The sequence below is a fragment of the Eublepharis macularius genome, chromosome 5 (assembly GCF_028583425.1).
Source record: "Eublepharis macularius isolate TG4126 chromosome 5, MPM_Emac_v1.0, whole genome shotgun sequence".
NCBI lineage: Eukaryota > Metazoa > Chordata > Lepidosauria > Squamata > Eublepharidae > Eublepharis > Eublepharis macularius.
The window spans coordinates 58,522,802-58,546,308 of record NC_072794.1 but is presented as its reverse complement, the minus strand read 5'-3'; positions in this window follow the sequence as shown (position 1 = coordinate 58,546,308).

The window sequence follows — 23,507 nt, the reverse complement described above, 5'->3', positions numbered from 1 at the left end:
AGAATGGTAGAGGCCAAAAGTTTACTCTTTTCTATACAACTTATTTTATTGCATTTTTAATTTCCCCCCTGCATTAACATGACCCTGTTCTGTAGTTTTCCTTGCCTGGTGCTTAATTACTTATCATTAGCAACATGCATGGGGGGCCCCCCTCTGCATATTTATAAATGTGATCATTAGTACATGGAAAGACAAAGGTTTCTTTAGGATCCTCATTAGTTATTCTGTTTTCTGTTTTCATGGAAATGATCATTAGGAAAAGACAGCCCACCTGGTTAAATAATTACAATTAAGATTTGGAAGTCTCCTTTGCATTTTTCACTTGAGTTACAGTCTGAGCTTCTCAAACTAGGGAAGGAACATTGCCCAATTGTGTGTGGTTTAAAACTGAGTTGTTAGGCAGCATTACATTTCTTATTTTGGAATAATGTGTGTCCTGATAATTTGAGAATGGGCATTTTTTTAAAAAAAATCTATAACCCAGCAATTATCTCTGAATTCATTAATAATGTTCAGCCAACAAAAAAAGCCTGTTGGCAAGCAGTATGTGGAGAAGACAATGAAAATGCATCCCCGCAGCCAAAGTTTCATGCAATGGGGAGGTGGGGACATATATTGTTGGCACTGACTGGGTACAATGACATCACTTCCAGTGCAACCCAGAAATGATGGCATTGTGCCAGGGGCAACTCTCTAGCTTTTACCCCATAGAGTTTTGTGTGACTGCTAGAGTATCACCCAGCACAATGATGTCACTTCCGGGTCATGCCAGAAGTAACATCGTGGCATTAGGTGATGCCAATCACCCCCTTCATTTTACCTGGCATTTCCCTGCTGAAGTGGGAGACCTGGCAACCCTTGATTGGGTGTAGTCATAAGGGCATTTCATGATGACTGAGTGGGAAATTCTACAGATGTCTTAAATATCTATGTATTCATAGCTGGGAACTTTGATTAGGTTGGGGCCTGATATGGATGGCGACAGAGAATCTTCCATCTTTATGTATTAGTATGAGAAGCACTTGTGTACCCTTAATAATAATATTTGATGTGCAAAGTTCAGAGCTGCCCTGAATGTAGGGGCTGGATCAGATGATAAAGAAGCCCATCTTTCCTATGAAGCCCATGCTCGTTCCTTGTCATTCCACAGGACACTTTAACCATTTTTTTAGCCCCTCTCCCTCTGTTGGCATGCATGTGTGAAAATCAAAAAGGAAGTTTGCAGTGTGATTAAATCAGGTTTTTGATTCATGCCCCTGCAGGAAGGTGGATTTAAAATTGCATTCCAACTTTCTTCAGCTTTGGAATGTACACGTGATTTCAGTCTTGGTTTGTGTTATCCACATATGCTTATATTCATTCTTTGTTACTTTTCCTCCTGTACTCTCCTATTTTCCTGCACCATGGCAAACTGTATATTACCAGTTTCCTGGGATGGAAAATTTCCTTTTTAAATCCAATAGCAGACATACAAGTGCTCATGGACTTGGGGTGGTGGGGGCATGCTGTATTGATGATCTACATAAACATTGGAAAAGGAATACAAAGGGTGGGTATGTCTCTCGGATACAAGGCATACATTCTGGAAACAAAAGTGTGGTAAAATAAGATTTGTCATTCATATGCCCATTATATTTTGCCATTAGTGCTTTACTGGAGTAGAAGACATCTTGATAGGATAATTCCTTCCCTAATGATGAACCACAACTGTGAAAGAAGCCTTGTCAGAGGCCTGCATCTCATCTGTAAACAATTATGCAGCTACTGCTCTTTCAGCATGGCTTGAAAAAGCTCTGAACTCTGCAATCAGTTATATCTCCAATTACCATAAAAATATATTATCCATCCATTCATTTATTAATGATTCATCAGTTAACCACACATAATGAGCAAATAATTAGTAATGCTGTATGGTTGCCAAAAAGTGAAGAAGTGTTAGCATTTTAAAGATGAAAGGTTGCATTTGTGCAGAAGCCTGGCAGTGATAAAGTTAATACCAAAGATAATTATGGAAGTGCCTACCCTGTATTAGAGACAGTGGGCCCACAAAATGTGCCTAATTGAACTGAAATTAATATTCTTCAAAAGCATGCATGCTACTGCATATTAGCGGCTGAATTTACTTGAAGATCTCCCTTCAGTGAGGTACACACAAAATAATATAAGTTAATAAAATGCCAGACAGCAAGACTGTGTTCTTTGTTTGCCTGGTTCAGGGCCTTTCAGAAAACAATAAATTGCATTCATGTCAGCTGAGGCCCATCCCTTTGCTAATTACCGTTTGGTGCTGAAATGACTTCTGTGAAATTGGGAGCAAGAAGAAACATACAGCTGTACAAGGGAGGCTTTTCAGGCTCCAGCAGTAAATGTGAGATAGGCCTCAGGCATACAGATGTTAAAACAGTGAATTCCCCTACAGATTACGCTAATGGAAACCCTGTCAGGGTAAGTCAAATCCAGGGTCTGTGGTCAAAATCTAATTAATGTTTCTATACTTAAAAAAGAATCAGAATGCCTGGAGGTGATGAAGACTGTATAAGAAACTCGCTTGTTTGTAAAACTGTTAGCATGCATAGCAACTATACCACTGAGCCATTGCTTGACAATATAACACCTGTTGGCTGAACAGCTTTATGTACTGAATTTAATATAGCATATTATTGGTGGGGCTGGCTAGTTTGACTTGCCTAGTGGCAACCTTTGACCTATGAAGGAATAGCCAGAGTCCATTTTGGAGAGTCTAAGTGAATATGTCTATTATATCTTTTCTGAGTCCCCTGTAGAAGAATCAGTGACAAATGTTAAATGTCTGCTGATTATCCTGCATTGATTGAACATTGTTGACAGACTTTGTTTAGCAAATCATTAGACCCAGATTGCACCAAAAGTGGGCCAAAGTGCTGCCTTATATTAAAAGGCAAAAACTTGTCCTTGAAGAATCACTACTTTGAGACTGCAATAGAGTACATGACCTGTGTAGTAATAATCAATGTAATGGATTTCTAATGTGGCAATCTTTCCCTTCACACAAGCACCAAAAATTTCTCATACATATTTAACAAACAACACTGGGATTGGCCTTAGCATTTCAAATAAATGAATTTGTAATCCAATGTATACTTCTTGGATAAGGCTGTTATTAAAGGAATAAATTTTGAAACGGTGAGTGGTGTGAGAATTTTAAAATTTCAATTATTTAAATATGTTTTAAGATAACTCTCTAGTGCTATTCTGGTTTCCCATAGAGAACGTGTGTTTCTGGGAAAGATATCGCTTCCAGAGCCTTGGAACTATTAACTTTCAGAGGCAATGACCAAACAAGCCATAGAGACAAAAACATAGTAAAACATAGAAAAAAATTAGATAATTTTGGCAATATTTACATTTCTGCAAGATCTTAGCATTGGGCAAAATAATTATAGATCATAGAAGAGTTAATTTTGCTCTTTGGGCTGAGTATGAGGTTTTAAGATAATGTCAAATATACTGCCTGATTGTAATCCTTCTGTAGATTCGCAGCATTAAAGAGAGGGATTCATTTTGCCCCAGCCCACATCAAAGAAAGATGGCATGTGACCGTATCAGTGGGGCAAAGGGGGGTTGGGCCAATCAGGGGATGGCAGCTGGAAGTCTTTTGCTTTCTTGCACCATACTGCTGGCAGGTATTTTGCCATGGTGACTGACCCACCCTCACTCCCAGGTTGCAACATGGGACTAGCTGATCATCTTTGGGGCTGAGAAGAATTGGGGGAGGCGGTGGGGGGGTCATCTGATTGGCCATGGCATAGCCCATTTTCCCCCTGCTCAGTGCTGCTGCTGGGCTGGGGAGTCACTTAAATAGGCCTGGATTAAATACTGCTTAGGCCATAACTGGTTGGTGCAGGGATAAGGATTGTTCTGGATAGATAAGGTTACTTGGCAAACAGAGCCAAACTACAAGTGACGCCTTACACAGGTTGGACACTTGTCAGCTTACCGCAAGTTTTGATGCGAAATGTAGGTGTCCTGGTTTTACAGCTTGGCTTTCCATTACAGCTGCAAGACCAGGATGCCTACATTTCCCATCAAAACTTGAGGGAAGCTGACAAGTGTCCAACCTGTGTCAGGCATCACTTGTAGCTTAGCTCTCAGTGATGTCACAGTGATGGGGGGGTGTCTTCTCCTTCTGTTGAGGAGCATCTCTCAAACCTGGTAGGTGGCTGGCATCCCATCAGAGGAAATGGATGAAGTTGGCACCCCTTGGCACAGAAAGGTTGTGCAGGCTGGGAAAAACAAGACAGGTGATAACTGACTGCTGAGTTTGTAGACAGGGTAGACCTGCTAGGTGGGTGCCTGGAGCAGTTGCCTAACACAGCCCACCCCCAAAAGGGCAGCTTAGTTAAATAAGCATTTAAATAAATTCGAATAAATAAAACTAGTTGAACTCATGCACAGTTGACTGAGGACTTTATTGTCTCATGTCATATTTGGGGTGTGGAGGCAAGAGATATTTCTCCTCCAGGATTCTGTTACTGTGGCACAAAATGAAAGGAAATGGGACTCACAGTAAATCCAAGTGATTTGGGCTATTTTCACACTACTAACTTGCTTCCGTAACGTTGCGAAACATTGCGCAAAAAACGCAGAAGATAGCGTCTTCTCGCAAGAGTTGTGTGTGACATCGCGAGAGTTTTGCGCGACATCGCGCAAAACTCTTGGGAGAAGATGCTATCTTTTGCATTTTTCACGTGATGTTTCGCAACGTTACGGAAACAGGTTAGTAGTGTGAAAACGGCCTTGTTTTAAATAATAAGCCATATCTACAATGTTTTCCATTCAATTTATTGCATCATGGACTTTTAAATGCTTTTCAAATACTGGGGGAATTTTTCAGTGTCCTTTCCAATTCATGTATGTTATTTGCTGTTTGGAATTTTGTCAAGCTGGGTTCATAGGTAGGATTCCTTTCCTGTCCTACAGCATCTAAAATGAACATACCAAGGCAGCTTCCTCTCATGGACTTTTATGTAAGCAGAATGGTGGCATTGCTAAGGGAGAAAAATGCCTCATGATCTAGCCATGTCTAGAGGGAGGGTAAATCTTCTCAGTGGTTTTTAAAAAGACAGTCACAAACTTCAGATGGTAGAAAGTCCCGTGAGAGTTTTCTGGGGGATGGATTCATAGCATGTAAAGTCAATAGTGTCTGTAGAATTCTGGAATTTTACAATTTGTATTCTGAATCACATAATTATAAAAAGTGGTGACATCATTACATGCCACTGCTTCATGGTGCAGGATCCATACTGCAAGCAGGCACAAGTGCTGAGGTGATTTCCGAAGAAAGTCTTCTCCATAAGATTCTGAGTAGAATTACTGCAGAATCTACACCATGGCTGCTGAGGGGAGAGGTAAGATAACCTTATTACCTTTCCCAAATGTCTGAACTTGCTGATCGAGTAAGAACCACACTAGGGGCTTTCCACATAATTCCAGCATTGACTGGGTGGGGATGCTACACCCCCAGATAGTGTCAATAACTTATCTTGCCCTGTAGCGAAAAAGGGAGCATTGGAATAATGAGTGTGACTCACGCTCATCTTCCAGGACACCTGCTTGGATGGCACAACTATATGCAGTTCTGTAGATAAGCCTAAGCCTGGAGGTTCTTGACATTGAGCAAAACCAATGAGCCACAACACATTTTGAGTTACGTTGTTGCTGACTCCCTAATTTTCCTGCCCAGCTTTGAATTCAGCACTGAGATGAAGAGTGGTGTAGTGAGTGACTAGTGTTATACTAGGATCACTTGAGTTCAAATCCTCCTTCAGCCATGAAGCTCATTGGGCCAGTCACTCTTTCCTAGCCTAACCTCCCTTGGAAAAGCAAGATCCCAAGGTCTATCCTGGAAATCTATTTGGTCTTTAAGGTGCTACCGGACCCAAATCTTGCTTCTCTACTGTAGACCAACACAGCTACCAAACTGAAACTTCTTTTGAAAGTTATTGTGAGGATAAGATGGAAGAGGCACGAATGTCATACACCATTCTGAGTTCCTTGGAAGATGGAATAACAATGTATAGATTGATAACATGGTACGGCATAGGAGATGCAGCTGTAGCAAAATCTAACCAAAGTCATGGGCAGATCCCCCTTGGGACATCACTCTTATAATTGATAAGGCTGAAGAAATCCTTTAATCATGATAGTTTTGTGTGTGTCTCTCTCTCTTTTTGCAACCAAGATTGGTATATGGATGCTATATATACCAAGGATAGCCATTACGAAGTAGAAATTCATGGAGTAAAACCGGACCATCGTTTTCCAGTATATGAGTTAAATTCAGCAATGTGTGAGCTGACAGGCAAATATAGTTTGCACAGTTTCACTTATACAAGCAGAGGTACAATGGCTGCAGCAACACACAGGATTTTAATATCATTTTAAATGAAATAACAAATGTAGATCAGTGGAATGTACAGATAGTGCACATGATTTTTTAAAAATATTTGCTTTTGAAATTGTTTCAGAAGAAATACTTTGTTTTATGTCTTGCACAAACAGAAAAGATAGCAGGGATACAATTTATTTAGCTCAAGCAAACAGCAAGGAGTAGTTTTAATACTTCTACAAGGACGGTTAACCATGTGGAAATCTTACATGGAATCCAACCTCACAATTCCATTTTTTTAACTCACTGCCAATGGTTGAAGGTAGTTGTGACAATTGAAAGCATAGTGTACTGAGCAATTCTCCAAAAACCTCACTAACAAGTTACAAACTGATAAGTGATATTTCTGGGGTCCTGAAGGGACTGACGCCCGACTTACCGGGCGAAGTCTTTGCAGCCGGCGGCGCGGAGGAAGGAACGGCTGCAGGGTCCCGGCTTCTGCTTCCCGGTGGGCTCCTCGGTCTGGGTGGCCAATCGGTTTGAACCGTGGGCGCCCAATCGGGACCGCCGGGGAGCGGCTGCCGGGGGGCGGGGCCAACCGCCGAACCTGGAGGGCGAGGTTCTCCCTCTGGTCCACCGGCTCTGCATTTAAGCAGACCCGGCCCCGCCTTCCCGGCAGTCTGCGTCAGGACGCGAATGGGAGAAGAGCGTGGACACGAAGCGAGGAAGAGAGAAGATGAGCCCAGCCACGCATCGATCGGCTCCCTGACTTTCATCAGGTGGGAGCGTCGCTGCCGGAGGTCGGGTCTAGCTGAGCCCGCACCTCGGCGCGACGAAGGGGCAGAGCACAGCAGCTGGACTCACGGCGTCTCCTCGACCATCCGTCGTTCGGCTCCCTGACCCGGGTCAGGTGGGAGCGCTGCTGCCAGAGGTCGGGTTTGGGCTGAGCCCGCACCTCGGTGCGACGAAGAGGGGAACAGCGACGAGCGGCGGCAGTGGGCCTCGTGGCTTCTGGGCCTGCAGGGGATTCCCCCCCCTCTTGCTTTTTCCTTGTTCCCCTTCTCTTTACTGGTCAGCAGCTGCTGCTGTCCGGCGCCCTCCCTCTCCCTCGTACGGGACGGTTGTGGGGGGTGGCTGAGGGTGGCTGTGGGCTCCCTCCCCTCCTCTAGATCTCACTGGGTGGCTTGGGGGCAATCCGTTTTTCTTGGGGTTCGGCCCTGATGGCACCCATTCAAAAGGGAAAGGGGGCCAGGCCCAAGGCAAGGACCGGGACGGCTCCTTCAGGAAGGGCTAGGATGCCTCAAGCCCCGCAGCAGGGGGGCCGCAAGCCTGCCGCATTGCAGCCAGCGTCTGGCAGGAAATCCCCGGGGGCACAGAAGGGGAAGGCCAAAGGTTCCCCCACAGGGCCGCAACGGGCAACCGGATGGTGGGGCTCTCCCCCCTGCCAGCTGCTGCAAAAGGTGGAAGGGGCCAGAGGGCAGGCGCCCGCAGCAGGTCAGCAAAGCAGAGTGGGGGCCGGGCTGGGGACAGCAATCCTGACCCTTCCCCCAGCTCTCTCCAGGATATTGGCCGGGCCCTGGAATTGCTAACAGCAAGGGTGGAGCAATTGGGAAGCTCTGGGCAAGGGCCCGTGGAGGTCCACAAGGAGGCTGGGGGCAGGGCAGCAAAACGCAAGGCCAGCGGGGGTCGCCGGACAGCTCGATCACCAAGCTCGAGCTCCACTGACTCCAGTCCCGAGCGGCAGCCTGCTAGCAAAAGGAAGAAGGCACCCAAGAGGAAGGCTCGACGGCGTAGAAGGTGAGAGGAGTCAGATAGCGGGGGATCGTCAGGTGAGTCCTCATCCTCGGGCGAGGAGACTCCTGGGGAGGGTTACTGGGAAACTGCGGCCTCAGTCCCAGGCCTCCCAGGGTGGGCTCTGCGTAGAAAGGCCGGGGGTGCCAACAGCGAGGATGCACGGGCGGTTTGGGATGCGAGTCCGGAACAGACCCCCCCTTCCTAAGTTGTTTACCGATGACTAGGACCCTCCAAGCATTCACCTGGCCTTCAAGGTTAGGGAACGAATTCTGGACGGCTATTATGTGGACGTCTTCTTCCTGCTCAGGCCTGAGGCCGAGGACGGGAGAAGCGGCCCCCCATCCAGGAAAGAAAAAAGGGGGGCCAAGAAAGATGTGGCTGAGCGATCATTTAATAACTGGCTGGAGGGGTTTACGGTTTACATGGGGGTGGTGCAGGCGGCTTACCCGGACAGGGGATGGCATCTTTCTTTTTTTTTTTTGAAAAATTTTTATTGGGTTAGAACATTTTATTTTTACATTACAGTCAATTTTCCCCTAATTTTTCGTTTCTAACCCCCTCCCTTTCCCCCCCTTTTGTTGACTTCCAACAGCTTTCCCACCCTCTGTCCCTTTTCCCTTGCTTCTATTAAATTCCTCTGTCTAAAACAGATATACATTCTCCATTATATTAAGCAGTACATCTTTAACTCCTTTACTTATTATACACCCAAACTATACGTCTTTAGATAAACAATTTATCCCGTTTTCCAGTTTTGAATATTTCTATATAAACCTATATATCATAAACCATAAAAATTTCCCACATTTAAATCAAACAATTTGATTTGTTCTCTATATATTACTCATTTCAACTTTTTATGGTAATTCTATATAACTCCTCGCATAATCAATCAATTTAACTCTTCTGTACATTCAGTTTGGTGCATATAAATCTTATCAAAGAAAGAAAATATTATTATTTACTCAATCCTCATGTTTAAACCTTATCATTAATTATTCTCTATCAATGTTCTATCAGTTAACCTATACATATCTATATATATCTCAATCAATTAATCTAACTGCTTATAAATTCACATTTCTCTTCCACCCCCGGTAAAGTCACCCCTCTCTTTTATACTTTTATTATACTTCAGTAGTTCTCAAACTGCCACAGTTTTCCTCCCACCTCCCATTTCTTCTCCAGATATTGTTTCAGCTTCTCCCAGTCTGTGTTAAACTGCCCTGAGTCCAGATCTCTCAGTTTTCTTGTCATCTTGTCCATTTCAGCCATATACAGCAATTTGTAAATCCAATCTTCAATAGTTGGCACTTCTTGTACTTTCCATTTCTGCGCGTACAAAAGTCTAGCTGCTGCAGTCATATAAAAAATCAACGTCCTATGATGGGCTGGAATTCCCTCCATTCCCAAGTTTAGCAGCAGGAGTTCTGGGTTCTTATTTATTTGAAACTGTAAAATTTCACTCATTTCTCTTATTATTTCCCCCCAGAACTGCCTAGCTACCTCACACGACCACCACATATGATAGAGGGAGCCCTCATGTTTCTTACATTTCCAGCATTTATTAGAAGTATTCAAGTTCCCTAGCGCAATCTTCTTTGGTGTCATGTACCAACGATAGATCATTTTGAAAATGTTCTCTTTAATATTAATGCATGTCGTTGTCTTCATTGTAGTTTTCCACAAGTATTCCCATGCCTCCATTGTTATTTCTTTATTGAAATTTATAGCCCATTTCACCATCTGTGTTTTAACTATCTCATCCTCAGTATACCATTTCAACAGTACTTGGTATACCTTGGATATTCTTTTCTTGTCTTCTTTAAGAAGGGTCTGCTCTAGTTCCGAGTTCTCTGTTCGTATGCCCCCTTTTGCAAAGTCCGAGTTGTATAAGTCTCTAATCTGTCTATACTGGAACCAATCATAGTTAGGTGATAGTTCCTCTTGCGTCTTTATTCTAAGTTTAGATACTTCAATCTTAGTTATTTCTTTGTACGTTAAACATTGTTGTTCATTATAGGGGATGGCATCTTTCCAACCACCTGGGTAATGTCCTTCGGGCCCGGGCCCTGGCAGGAGATGGGGCGGCCCTGGATTACGACGAGGCCTTCCGTAAGAGGGCCTTCCACAACCCCAGAGCTAGGTGGGACCTGATCAGCCAGAAACTGTGGCTGTGGCTGGTTGGCCCCCACATGCGGGGAAAAGGGGAGGGCTCCCGGTCTGGGCGGTGGTTCGCCTGCCGGGAGAAATCCCGCTGGTTGTGCTGGGAATTCAATCAGGGAAAATGTCAGCGGCAGAAATGCCGCTATGAGCACTGCTGCGAATCGTGCGGGGGCTCCCACCCCCGCTCGACATGCTCCCGGGGCCCACTTTCCTCCGCCCCCTTTCGTGGTGGCCGGGCCTCCAACAGCGGCTCCCATAAGGATGGAGGTCCTGGTGCCAACGCCGCCTCAGCCAGCAGTAGCAGCAAGTAGCCCCAGCGGCAGAGACTTGGGCCTGGCGTTCACCCCCGTGCGCGCCGAGCCCCTACGCCTGCTCCTTGCCCGCTACCCCAATAGGCAGGCTGCCGTCTACCTGCTCAAGGGCTTTACAGCTGGCTTTAGGATACCTTGCATGGGGCCCCCTATAGCAACCACCTCCGGCAACCTTAAGTCAGCCAGGGAGTTGCCGGAGGTGGTGGCGGCCAAGATAGCAAAGGAGGTGGCGGTGGGCCGGGTGGCGGGCCCCTTCCCTTCCCCTCCTCTGCCGAACCTAAGGGTTTCTCCCCTGGGGGTGGTCCCTAAGAAGGCCCCGGGGGAGTTCAGACTGATTCACCATCTCTCCTACCCCCGCGGTTACTCGGTGAACGACACCATCCCACAAGAGCTATGCTCGGTGAAATACGCCTCCTTTGATCACACCATGCGGCTGGTCCGTTTGTGCGGCCCGGGGGCACTCATGGCCAAGTGTGATGTGGAATCGGCCTTCAGGCTGCTGCCGGTCCACCCCCGGGATTTCTGCTTGCTGGGGTTCAAGTTTCAGGGGCACTGGTACGTGGATAAGGCTATGCCGATGGGGTGCTCAGTGTCATGTGCTGCGTTCGAGACCTTTAGCACTTTCATGGAATGGGTGGCCAAGGAGCGCATGGGTTCCCCCCACATTACCCATTATTTAGATGATTTTTTGATAATGGCCCCCCCGGGACCCCCGCTTGCACTGAGCGGCTGCGCATTTTCCAGTCGCTGGCCCAGGAGTTGGGCGTCCCCTTGGCGCAGGACAAAACAAAGGGCCCAGCCTCTAGATTAACGTACTTGGGCATCGAGCTTGACTCAGTGGCAGGCGTCTCCCGGCTCTCCCCAGACAAGCTGGCCCGTTTAACAGCGCTAATCTCCCAGCTACTGGTCCACCAGAAGTGCACTTTAAGGGAATTGCAGGCCATCATCGGGCACCTTAACTTTGCCTGCAAGGTGGTCTCCCCGGGGCGGGCCTTCTGTGCCCGCCTTTCCTGGGCGTGCAGGGGGGCCTCTTCCCCTCACCATCACATCCGCTTGACACGGGGGATCAAGGAGGACCTGCGGGTGTGGCTGGTTTTTTTGTCAAACTTTAACGGTGTGTCACTATGGCAGGAAGCCCTCGCCCCAGGCTCAGACCTGCAGGTTCGTTCAGATGCGGCAGGCAGCCTGGGGTTCGGGGTGTACTTCAAGGGCAGGTGGTGCGCTCAGCGCTGGCCTCCATCCTGGGTCTTGGCAGGCATTCTCAGGGACCTCACCTTCCTGGAGCTCTTCCCCCTCTTGGTTGCCATAACAATTTGGAAGGGGGAGTTCCAGGACAGACGCGTCCTGTTTTGGTGCGACAATCAGGCCTCAGTCAGAGTCATCAACAAGCAGTCATCTCGCTCTGAGCGAGTCATGCGTCTGGTGCATCGTTTTGTGTTGGTTTGCCTTGCCTCTAACATCTCTTTTTCAGCACGTCACGTGGCAGGGGTAGATAATGGCATAGCAGACGCGCTGTCTCGCTTCCAGATGGAGAGGTTCTTCGCGCTGGCTCCCGAGGCTCATTGGACACCCGACCCATTCCCGGTGGAACTGTGGATGGTTGGAGGGACATCATCTGGGAAGGAATCTGCAGCTCCGTAGCGCCATCAACTCTGCGGGCCTATTCGGCGACGGCGCAAAAATACCTCTCCTTTGCGACAAGGGCGGGGGTCCAGCCCCTGTGGCTGGCATCTCAGGAACTTGTGTTGCAGTATCTGGCCCACTTACGGGGCCGGGGGGGTTGCCCCTAGGACCATGCAGCGGGACTTGGCCGCTATCTCCTTTTTCAGCAAGGCCCAGGGGTTCCCCGATCCCTGCTCTAGCTTTGCCGCACGCCGGGCAGTGGTGGGTTGGGGGCGGGTCGCCCCCCCTCCCCGACCAGCGCAGGCCCATCACTCTGCCCATCCTGGATGCGTTATTGCGGGAGCTGGCAGGCCTGTGCTGGTCCCCATTCGAGACCCGGCTATTCCGAGCAGCCTTTGCACTGGCATTCTTCGGGGCCCTCCAGGTCGGCAAGTTGGTGGCTAGCTCCCTCATGGACTCCTCTGGCAGGGCTCTTGCGCTGGCCGACGTGGCCCTGACTCGGCAGAGGGTCACCCTTACCATTTGTAGGTCAAAAACAGATCAGCTTGGCCAGGGAGCGTCCATCGCCCTGCGGGCCTCCCCACGCGGGGTGGCTTGCCTGGTCTCCACTGTGCGGGAGTACCTCGAGGTGCGCCCGCACCCGGCTGGTCCTTTCTTGATACATTCGAACGGGGACCCCCTCACCCGCTACCAGTTCACCTCCATTCTCCGCGCCTGCCTTCAGGCTGCTGGGCTCCCCGCCCGGGAGTTCACCATGCACTCCTTCCGCATCGGGGCAGCCACGCTGGCAGCAGAGCTGGGCATCTCACCTCCCCTAATCCAGCGGATCGGCCGGTGGAGGTCCAGGGCCTTCCGGTTGTACATCCGCCCCGGCTGGTCCTTTCTTGATACATTCGAATGGGGACCCCCTCACCCGCTACCAGTTTGCCTCCATTCTCCGCGCCTGCCTTCAGGCTGCTGGACTCCCCGCCCGGGAGTTCACCACGCACTCCTTCCGCATCGGGGCAGCCACGCTGGCAGCAGAGCTGGGCATCTCACCTCCCCTAATCCAGCGGATCGGCCGGTGGAGGTCCAGGGCCTTCCGGTTGTACATCCGCCCCACACGTGTCCTGCATTAGTAATTGTGTGGTTTTCCCCTCTCTTCATTCCTCAGGCAAGCGGAGGATGGTCTGGATCTGCGACCACAGCATTGTGCATTGGGCCGGTCAGTACGCGGCGGGTTCCGGATGGGGAGGCAACCTCGGCCTGGACTGGCACATCAACATCCTGTGCGCCGGGACGCATCCTGTGCACCGGCAGTCTGCGCCAGGATGCGAACCCCACCCTCCGCTCCCTGTTTCTGCAGTTTATCTGTCACAGCTTTGCAGGTAGCATTGGATCGGATCTCTATCCGGGGGACCAGGGCCACGGCTCTGGTACCCTGTTCAGGGGATTCCCATACGGAATCTTGGGAGTGAGGTGAGTGGCAGACCCGGACGGGGGTTGCGAGGTGCTCACTCCCAGGTGGCAGGCGAATCAGGCAGGGGTATACACCCATCTGATTCCCCCCTATAATGTCACTCCTTGGTGCCCCCTCCTTCAGCAGGGGTCCTGAAGGGGGGGAGGGCTCAGTGGCTGGCAGGCGGGTCAGCCTTTGCTTGAGATCCGATCCATATGCTTGCCAACACTCCTTGTTTGTTTGTTTCTGTTCACAATAAAGTTGTGGCCTATTTTTCTCCAGCTCTTGTTGTTTGAGTTCTTTGTGCGCCGTCCTTCCCACCGGGCTTAAGCATAGGCTGCAATGGTAACTGGTATAAAAAGTCCACACCTCCTTCTGCTAGTTAATGTAAAGTCAACACTGGGTGCAATCTTTTCTCTCCCACCCTCCTTCCCTTACACCCACTTTTCCTTTGTTCTCTGCTGGGGAAATGCATGCACATCTAATGATGCTTTACATTTCTCAGTGTTCTGGGGGACTTGATCACTGGAAAGGGGGAAAGATGTAATGTCTCCTGTTCATTCCGCTTCATCCCAGCTTTTGAGCTGGGCTTGAACATTTGCTGATAAGTTTGGAATTGAACCCCCAAGGATTGTGTGAGCTTGCAGTTAACAGTACAAATTATGCTTTGCTTTGTATAAAATGGCCTGTACTGGCTTTTCTAGTGTTAAGTTCCAGCAAATGGGAAGCCAGCTACAGATTAACTAATGGAGCCATTTTTGTTCTTTTTTGATTCCGTAGGTATGTTGCCAGTGTCATTGGTTTTGGCACTCCTGATTTTCATTGTTGATCATTCTTTTGTTTCGTATGCCATTTATATGCCATCATAACATAAAAATTACATTAAAAACAAAAGCAATTTGCTGCCTAGCTTTGAATTCAGCACTGAGATGAAGAGTGGTTTGTTTTTTCAATGTAGAAGAGCCTGATTTTCCCAGTTTGGCCTGAGCTCATCAGGACTTGGGTTGGTCATGGTAAATACTTGGATGGGAGACTGCCAAGGAAGATTGGGGTTGCTATGTTGCTATCTGGAGGAAGGCAATGGAAAGCCACCTCTGCCCATCTCATGCCTAGAATGACCCATGGAAGGGGTCACCTTGAATTGATTGTGACTTGACAGCACATTCTTCTTTCTATGTGAGGTCCTTGCCCCAGTTGTAGATCCTTTTGTGCCACTAGAAAGCTCTTTGAGTCAGAGGAAAATACCATTGTTAATAGAAAAACTCCTTATGACCCAACTTATTGAAAATGCAATTCTGCAAAAAGAAGTAGAAAATGGCGCAAATAAAAAAGACCTGTGGATTTCTTTCTCACAAGACAGAGGCAAAATCAAAATGAGAGATCTTCAGGCTACACCAGAAACCTTGCAAAATTTGGTCTCAGTCTAAATCCCTTATTTAGTAGGTCAATGAGTAGAAAAGTAGGAGTGTAAACAGTGAAGGGTGGGTTGTTGGAAGACTTCATGTAGAAACTTGAAAGAGGCTGAATTATCTGATGCATCAAGTTCATCTGTTGTATGAGGAATTTAAAGCCCTGGAGGACTTTCCCATCCAGGAATGTTTTCTTTATAACCGGTTTTTAATAAAGCAGTTTACAATTAATTAGACTAATATTGACAGTAAGTCCACAACTGAGCTATTCAGTTTCAAGCCTGAAGCAATAACCTCACACCTAACCACTCGGCTTTTCCTTTCTCTCTAGTTTGTGCCGTGTATGCAGATTTTCTTGCATTTCTGTCCACACTTAGAAATACTGGTTTTTCCTAGTGTACAGAGGTGGATCATATTGTATCGTAATCGTATCATATCATACCCCAAACCCCAAACAATAAAAGCAGTACCTGTAGCTTTAAGAAAGAATGTCTTTAGTGATTATTCCTAGGCAACCACTGGCCAAACATTTTCGAGGGCGAAGCAGTCATGCATAGGGAAAGAGAGAAAACTGAAGCTGGGGTGGTGGAAGAGATAATGGTAGGGTGGCTGCTGGTAGGTGAGGAGGAGAGAAGGAAGCAGGAAGAGGGGAAAGGCTATGCAGACTTTCAGGGAAGAGAAAGAGAGGGTATTGGGGGAATGAGAGGGGGAATGAGATGCCCCCTGCAAGTCCTTGTGGGTCCCCTGCTTGAGAGTTTGTGTGTATAATATTTATTAGATAGTTGGTTAATCAGTTAACTGCTGACAAATATATAATCTCTGGAAGTATTGCAACTGTAATTAATTAAATTCTGGATAAAATCTCATTGATACCATTATGTTAATTAATATATTAAAGCTGACAGGCTCAGCAGGAGCTGTTCTTCTATAGTTCCATCTATACTCGGTTTGGATGTATAACAGTGCAGTCCTATGTGAGGTTACATCACGGAAGTCAATGTTCGTAGAATGGAGGAAATCTGCATAGTGTGGCATTGTGTGTCACATTTTTCTCTTCACGGGATAAGTGTCTCACCCTGTTCCTGCTTACCACTCAAATTGGGCGCAGGCTGTCACCTCGTTTTAGGGCATTAATTTTGTAGGAAATTATGGAGATTGCCTGAACACTGTTTTGTTAGCTCTTGGGGCTTCGCTATCCAACTGATTTAAAATTTTTTTAACTAAAGCAACTGTTAGGTTCAGTGTTTTAAAATAAGGTAGAGAAGTAATGAATGAAGCCGATTCCTGCATTATGTTTTGTAGTATGCAGATTCTTTCTTATTTAGTAACACTTCTGTGCCTTTAGTAATAGAGAAATTGTTGTGCAAATGTGTGTGTGTGCATGGCGGGGGGGGGGCAGGCTTGTTACCAGTATCTGCACTGGGAATTAGATTGCTATATACACTTCTTGGGATGTGTGTGAGTGTTGCGATTGCAACACACAATTTTACTCTCTTTCCTTTCTCTTTTTAAAAGACTGTATTGCCCCCAATGCCAACTTTACATTTTTAGGAGTTGGGGTTCTGGAAGAAGCCGTTATGCTTCTCCAGGGGACTGAAAAAAATACGATGCATTTCTCCTCTGATCTCGGAACATTTTCCTATCCATTGTCCGTGGCTCTTTCTTTGTCTCAGCAGTTCTTCCCAGTGGATAGTAAGCATCTGGGTGCCAGACTAAGACCCAGAGGCCACTCTTTGAAGAATGAGAATAACCTGGGAGAATGGTGTGGCTCTTCCTGATGTCAAAAAAAGCTGTGCCCTGGCAGGGAGGAAGGGGAGCATGGCGCGCCATTTCCTTTTCAGGTGCTGCACCATGAGCCCAGTCTCTTGGCTGTCTCCCTCCATCTGCATGTTCACCCCACAGTGCCTTAAGCCAGCTTGCCTAGCATTCTTGCCACCACCTTCCCATAGAGTAGACCGAGGAAAAGGCAAATGAATGAGTGCACAGCAGACAGAACTGGGCTGGCTGTCTCAAGTGGTAATTGACAGGGCTGTCTCAGACAGAAAAAAGTCCCAAGAAGTATATATAGCAATCTGATTCCCAGTGCAGATACTGGTAACAACTACAAGCCCCACCCCACCCCCACATTTGCACAACAATTTCTCTGTTACAAAAGGCACAGAAGTATTAATAAAAAAGAAAGAATCTGCATGCTACAAAACATAATGCAGGAATCGGCTTCATTCATTACTTCTCTACCTTATTTTAAAACACTGAACCTAACAGTTGTTTTAGTTAAAAAAATTTTAAATCAGTTGGATAGCGAAGCCCTAACAGCTAACAAAACAGTGTTCAGGCAATCTCCATAATTTCCTACAAAATTAATGCCCTAAAACGAGGAAACAGCCTGCGCACAATTTGAGTGGTAAGCAGGAACAGGATGAGAAACTTATCCTGTGAAGAGAAAAATGTGACACACAATGCAACAAACTTTTTTCTGTCAACCTCTCTTGATTTTTGGGTTTGCTTTTGAGTGTGTCTAAGCACAAGGCCAAGTAGATTGGCCAACCTCCACGGGGGTTTAGAGTTCTTCTGCAACTACAGCTGATCTCCAGGCTACATATATCTTCTGGAGGGTGAGCTCTTTGGCTTTACATCCCCAGTGAGGTGAAATTGACAGAGCCTTTGGGGAAGCAAAGATGAAATTAACAAACCCTCTGAGGAGCTATCTCCTCCAGCTTTTTGTAGAGAGGAGAAATTCGGCTCTGTCTTTTTAAACTACACTTTCTGGCTCACATTGCATCTCCCTACACTTGAGCATTCTTGTATAAGATGTCTCATGTAAAGAGACTTATAGTAACTGTAATTTTCCAGAGATGGACCTTCTATAGCCTAATAAGGCCAAATGCCTGAACCAAAGATTTGAAAAGCAATGAAAATGACTAAGAGAGGCCAGTTTCCTGACAGTTTCAGGTGGGTAGTTGTGTTGATCTGTAGTAGCTGACTGGGTCCAGTAGCACCTTAAAGACCAACTACCTTTCCAGGGTATGAGCTTTTGAGAGTCAGAGCTCCCTTCATCAGATATGAGGAGTGGAAAATGGAAGACGTCTTTATAATCCAGGCAGAGGGTAGGAGGGATATTATAAATCAGAGAGTCAGGAAGCTAACTATAATACATGTTGTAATTACCTTGATAGAGCCTGGGTGTGAAGTACAGAAAATTAGCATATGTAATGTGAGAAAAATCCTATGTCCCGATTCAATCCTGGGGAATCCATTGTTCCATCATCTAGGCTGTTCTCAGCCTTTTATTTTTTTCCTTTTATAGGAAATATTTTCCAAGTAGTTTTCTTCTTATGAAGCCTGGGGTTCCTTGGAAACGTATTCCATGATAATTTAATGGAAGACATGAGGCTACAGTTTTGCCTACCATGATCGAACTGCATTGATTGCACAACCTCAGTGTAGTGCTAGTGAATTCTAAGGTATGCATTTTGGCATGTTAGCTTACAAAGGAAGCGGAGTAAGGGGAGATCTAAAGATTCTTTAACTGATTGGATCCAGATGGCTGACCTGAAGAGCAGAATAGGGACAATTTTTATATTAAAACTTGAATTGCCATGGATATGTATCATCCCCAGTACCTTAAAAAAATTAGGATGCCTTCAGTATAAGGTCCTGCCTTCAGCATGGCTTTTTGATGAGAGGGCCAGCTCAAATTATGTGTAAAAACTATTCCCAGGTACACAAATTTCTTCACTTGTTGAATTCTAATATTATCAGTGGACCAGTGATATAAAGGAGGATTAATTTTCTTCTGGAAGAGAAGTACTTTATATTTACAATGATTAATTTCTAGATCTTCCAAATGACAGTAGTTGGCAAAACTATTCAAAAGTTTCTGGAGCCCAATGTGAGAACAGGACAGCAAAACTGCATAGTCAGCATAGAATAAGAGTAGGATCTCTAGGCCAGCTAGACAGGGAGGGTGAAAGTTTTTATCAAGGGAGCCGGTTAGATCATTTAAATATAAATTAAATAAAAACAGAACTAACAGACACTCCTCCTTCTACACTGCATCTAACTTGAGCACTTTGGCCAATATGAAGAATTTCTATCAACCACAAAAGTCTTCTGTCCATAGTTGATTTCCTTAATTTGTTCCAGAGTTTTGATCTCGAGATACTATCAAATGCTCCCTTAAGATCCATAAAGGCTACATAAAGGGTTTGTGTCCATGTTGGGAAGTACATTGTTGTGAGTGAGAAGTTGTTTAAGGTGTGTGTGTGTGTGGGGGGGGGTGCTGTCTGTGGGCAAGAAAAGCTTTGCATCTGCTCCAGTCTCTCTGACTCAGATTCTCTCCTGTGTGATCTACAACAAAGATTGCTGGAATTACGATAGCCACTGGATGTAGTAAGCAAAAAGATCAACAAAGCCAGAATGATACCAAGGGATGACCTGTTACAAGATAAGCCCAAACAGAACAACAACAGAATACCACATACAGGTCCCAGCTCAAACCAATTCAATACATCGTTATGATCTGCAAAATATAGCGGAAATGATACTGCTCTCTCATACGCATTGAGAGCAGTATCATCATAGGGACCAGCCCAGGTACCTTAACTGAGGCATGTTAGCTAACGTTTGATGGTCTGAGGCCTACCTGGCCAATTACACTGTGGTTGCTGTTATACCTAGGCTAAGCAACCTGGAGGGAAGTTTTCATGAAGGTGTGTTTTGCATCCAAAATAAGGCCAAAGGCATCTTTAATGAGATGTTCTGTTGCTGCTCCTTCTAGTTGCTGTATGCTTCCTGGATGGAAATTTGGCTTTGTTGACTCTACACCCCACCTCACTTAATGCATACCTTAGAATTCACTAGCACTACACTGAGGTTGTGCAGTCAAGGCAGATCAATCATAGTAGACAAAACTTTAGCTTCATGTCTTCCATTAAATTATCATGGAATACGTTTCCAAGGAAACCCAGGCTTCCTAAGAAGAAAATGACTTGGAAAATATTTCCTATAAAAGGAAAAATAATAAAAAGCTGAGAACAGAGTCAATGTGGTTAGTGTTGGACTCAGGGCCAAGCTACAAGTGACAAATGACACTTGAAGGGCAAGTGGATTGAGTGGAGGGCAAGTGGAGGACAAGTGAACAGGAAGAAATACACTTGCTGTTCAAGTGTCATTCGTCACTTGTAGCTTGGCCCTCAGTTTCAAATTCTTTCTCAGGGCACTGAGTAACCTTGGCCAGTCACACACTCTCAGACTTTCCTACCTCATAGAGTTGCTGTGAGTTTAAAGTGAAAGAAGAAAGAAAGCCATGTATACCATTCAGTGCTACCTAGGATAAAGTGTATAGATAGTATGAAAACAAGCATTTACTTTAATAACATGAGGAAGCATGAAAAATGTCCTGGCAACATAGGAGCTTTGTAGATGTTATTTTTTTTTGGTACTAACATGATTCCATTTTTAAGTGCATTTCTCATGTTGGAGGCCAAGATTTATGAACCTTAATTAGTGTCTAGTATGAGCATATGCTCATTACCTCCATCTCGTTCATTTAAAGGAGATGGAGTAGTTCCTGTCAAGATCTATGCCAAGTCTAGATGCCAAGAACTGGGGAAACCATAGGATTTATTGTTCATAATGGTTTGTTATCTTTCCTTAGTAAAATAGTAAAGAGTCCAGTAGTACCTTTAAGACTAACCAACTTTATTGTAGCATAAGCTTTCGAGAACCACAACTCTCTTCATCAGATGCATCTGACAAAGAGAGCTGTGGTTCTCGAAAGCTTATGCTACAATAAAGTTGGTTAGTCTTAAAGGTACTACTGGACTCTTTACTATTTTGCAACTACAGACCAACCCAGCTAACTCCTCTGGATCTATTAGTAAAAATGCTATGGAGTGCCTACCCATACTATAGTGTAATTTGAAGATCCTGCTGGTTACATTTTAGGCTCTAAATTTTTCTTTTTAGACTTCTAGAGGTTTTATCCTCAAAGTTCTGAGCAAAAACAAAACCCAGTAGGCCCCTGACCACAAGCAAGAGTTTCGCAGGTCTACACTATGAGAATGCAAAGGTGGCAGAGAAGTATTGTTTCTTTACAACCAGAGTAGTCTTTAAAAAGAGATGTGGACCATGCCTTGCAGCTGTCTAGGCTATGATTGAGGCTGGTGTACTGAGCAAGAACACTAAACACATAGGATCTTGGGTGAAAATAGACCAAGATTTTGTTGACTACAGCCACTTGAGCATTAGCCCAGCATAGGGCACAGATACACAGCATTAAATAACCCACCTGCCAATTGATAGCATGCCTTCCCCAGCCTGCCTGCTGGGCACCAGGGGATGGCAGGAAATGTGGCACCCATCTAGGCATGACCCCTGCAGTCCCTGCCAGCCAAGGTGAAGCCTGCAACTGCCAGACCTGGTATATACCCTTCAGCTTCCCCCAGATTCCTTAAGGGGACTCCAGAAAGGGGAGTGAGCCAACTAGTTGGCACGACTCACCCGAGTGATCTGTCCCAGTGTTCCAAAACCACCAATAGAGGTGGGAGTGCTGCCTGGCTCCTGCCAATGGTGTGATACCTGCAGCCCAATTGGAGCCAAACCCTCCCCCCACCTGGGCAATCCCTGCCAGCTGTCCCAAGGAAGGTGGAAAAAACCTGGGCCCATAACCCATCTGGCCCTGCAGGGAAAAATTTCTTCCTGGCAACCAGAAACATCCTAGGCATGCAAGCAAAGACCACCCAGGCAATTAATGTGTGAGGGAGGCTCCACTTCTGGTCCACAGACAAAAATTACCATTATCATCCAGCTGTACCAACTTGCCCGACCATAGCCAAGTTCCTCCTTTGCTCCTCCCCACTCTGCCCCTGCCAGCATTCCTTGCCTCCACTGAGGATAAGCAGCCAGCTCTATGCCCAGCCTTGCCTCCCAGTGACAATGTAGACCGCCCGTAAGTCAGTGAGCCCCCTTGTTGGATTTGTTGTGAGCCTTCTTTACTGTCACTCTAGTCTGGCTGTGACAGATAAATTTGTTAAGTAAGTTACGTTAAAATATTTGTGGTATTTGATGTTTTTTTTTGTATTCTGGGTGTCAGTATTGTAAGCCTGTTTGAATTTGCACTGAGTAAGAAAGGAAGCTTAAAATGGCCAAATATATATGCATATCCAAGTTGCTGCAAAAGACATGCAGGTTCAAAAGAATCACAATGCAACTAGATATGTAAAACTATATGAACACCTTCATGGACTGTACATGTGGATCTGTTCTGCAGGATAGAGATGCACGGAATGATCCCCATTTACCTGGAAGTAAGTCTAAAGGGAACAAAATCACACGTCTTGATTAACATCACTGCTCAGAACAGAAGCATGGAAGCAAGTAATAGCATCAATATTAGTCCCCACCCACAGATCCCCAACCTTGTTAAACATTTGGACAGTTTTGGAGTTTTGAGAAATGGTAGTCGGCTGCCAGAGTAGATGGGTAATGGGGGACAATTACAAAAGCTTGGGAGATCCAAAGACAAGTATCCTCCTTTGATGGAGGACTGGTATTTCCAAATGTGTGCTCCCTGTGCACACAGAGGTGATGCCTCCTGTAGTTTTCTGAAGCACTGTCTGTTCCAATGAGGTAAGGAAAGCCAATCTTTTTGGCTTGTGGAGGACCCGTTTTTGCAGAGTAAAAGAAAACAGCATAACCAAGGTGAATAGAATATTCAACAATGTGTTAGGTAGGGGTGTTTGTTGAAAAATAGCCCTTGTTGTGAGAGTTGGGCATTTCCTTTTTTTCTTCTTTGTAAAATCTTGGAGAATATGCAGGGGGATTCCTCCACACTTTGTGACCCACTAATTCAAACACTTTCAGCAATCCATAATAATCTTTCCCTAACCCAAACACTTGGAAACTCACCTCTTATTTCTGTCTGCTGACCTGTGGAAGCAAGTTGTGTGGATTGGTGAGCACCTGGTGAACCCCAATAAACAGCTGCAGTTGACTTGATAGGTCACAAGTTGTACAAGACTTGGGGCAAGATGGTTGCACAGACTGGACTCCGAAGCTCCTCTTTCCACTGCACTTAATACTTCTTTTTTAAAATTCACCGTTCAGCTTACATCAGTGTTAACATCTACTGAGAAATGCAGCCATCAACAATTTGCAACTCAATGTGTGTTACTTTAATTAGTATGAAAATTAAAGGGCAACTATAGGCCAACTTGAATGATTATGGAAATACATGTGCATCCCATGCCGTGCTCTCATTTAATTAATCGTCTTGTAAACTATATCGAGCACTTTAAGTCAGTCACTGAGTATAACAGCTCTGTTTTAAAATAACTACTTAATACTCAACAGGATGTGGAGAAAACACAGCAACAGAGAGAGCCATTTCTTGAGTT